A 2,397-nucleotide genomic window follows, 5' to 3' on the forward strand; every position below is an offset into this window, starting at 1 on the left:
CTCCCATAAAGCCACATCGACTGTCATCTCCCACACTCTACATAAGATGTGTGGTAGCACTAATATAAACATAAACATAAACATATAGCTACAGTACCGTGCTTTATAAAACTGAACTAAGCTATTCAGGTTCTGATAACATATAATACAATCCATATTAAAACATAGTTGTTTCGTATTTCATAATAATATTTGACATAAACATATTTCATGATTTCTTATTGAAAAGTAAGGTGTAGTCTCAAGAGGGGGGTGAATTGGATTTAAAAACTTTCTTTTAATTCCTTTTGAGAATTCTTAAACTTCTTTTATTTCTTTTATCCAATTCTTAACTTGTTTGTTTAACTCTTTAATCACAAAAGAACTTAAATTCTTTTATCCAATCAACAACACTATTGCTTAGCCAAACAAGTAATCAATCATTCAACCGAACCAATCAAGCACAATGTTTAAACCAAACAACCAAATGATTTGTCAAGTATAAGTTAACTGCAGCACTATTTGATTAATGGAAAATTCAGCGCTCTTTGGAATATAAACACAAACCACTCAATATCAAACTTTAAACCATTCAATCACAATATAGCTTATGTTATCAGCCTTGGATATAAAATTAAATTAAGTCCTGTATATATGAAATGTTACACTTGCTGATATAAAGCCCTGTATGAATGGATTTGCCTCTTTAATGTGATGTGTAATATAGAATCCAACACTTTCCCCCAATATTCAAAATCCAAATAAACTCTTAGTTAATTTATCTTTGGGATGTTTAACCAAGTAACGTACTCCCATATGGTTTCCGCAAAATATGGTTTAACCAACGTACTCCCTTTCGGTTTCCGCAACCCAAATCAAAATCAGACTTCAAGTTTATTTGATTTCCAAATATACGTAGTATATATGATTTCCAATTTAAATCATCCACACAATTTAAATATGTACTGAAAATAAAGAGTAGGGAAAGAGAGAGTGAGACGGATATTTTTACTAGATTTGGCTTATACCCAGCCTGCTACGTCCTCACCTTTGGTAAACCACCAAAGGATTCACTAAACATGTTCCTTTAACGGGTGGAACAAACCTTTACAACACTTCTTGGGTAAGGCTAGAGCCCGCCTTCTCCAAACGATATCCCCTCGTGCAGTCACTCCTTAACTAGACTAGAGCCTGCTTCTCTAAGTAATATCCCCTTGCTTAGAAAACGATCCAAACAATATTTGGAATCATCAATCTACAAGAAATACAACCACAATATGTGTACAAAAATTTTGCTCCTCAAAGAGCTGATTAGTACAACAATTCAGAACTATAACATACTTCAAAGTAAACAACAATATGGAATATAACTTGAAGACCAATGAACTATATCACCTATTAATTCTTTCAATGATTGAAAGATTTAGAATTTGTAGCACAATTCCAGTGGAAGAAGATTAGCAAAAACTTAGTTGAATTCGTGCAAGTTGAGAGTAAGAGAGAGCCTTGAGAATTTGAGAGCAATTGAGAGACATTTTGAATTTTTGCTGAATTGAATTCTTTTTTTTTTGTATTGATTCAATGATCTTTGAGGCTTATTTATAGGCTTGAAAATATATGTAACTTGATCCCCAAGTGTCTTGGATTATTTCCCAAGTTTTTACAAATTTTGAACCCCAAGAAACCTCATTTAAAAATATGACCGTTATGAAAAAATTCAAAGCAGCCACATGACAGATGACTGTTCATTTTTTGTAGTCATCTATCCAGTTAAACCAAAGGGGAGTAGGATGTCAGTCGTCTGTCCAAACATGCACAGGCGCCTCATTTTGCACTGACAGTCGTCTATCAAGTTCTTGACAGTCGTCTGTCATGCTGTCAGTTTCGAGCACCCTTCAGTCTTTTTATCATAACTTTTTTTGTGTAACTCTAAATTTGACGTTCTTGGTGTCAAATGAAATCTAAGAGAAAATCCTACAAATTTAATGTTGAACACATTTTAAAATAATGAGTTTTTAATATATAAAAATGTACCTCAATGCGGATGCAGAAAAATTGACAACATTTGGAAAATCCTCTTTTTGGTGCTTTTCATTCCAAAAATGATTCTAACCTTTTTAAAACAATTTTTGACCTCATAAAAATATTTTTCAAGTATGTTCAAAGGTATCTAGGTCCAATAAATTATCCTAAGAGCTTCATGTATCCATATTGAAATTATTTAAAGTACTTACATGACATTTCCTAGACTCTTTCGAATTTTCAATTCTTGAATTCCTTGAGGTCTTTATGCTTGCTTCATATTTCTTTGAGCTTTCATCAAGTTCTCTTTAATCTTCATGCTCTCATGATCTTCAAGTTTTAATCCTTGAATTCATTTTTGAATCCATACTTTTAGCTTCATATTGAATTCCTTCT

Source organism: Malania oleifera, chromosome 9 (assembly GCF_029873635.1).
Source record: "Malania oleifera isolate guangnan ecotype guangnan chromosome 9, ASM2987363v1, whole genome shotgun sequence".
NCBI lineage: Eukaryota > Viridiplantae > Streptophyta > Magnoliopsida > Santalales > Ximeniaceae > Malania > Malania oleifera.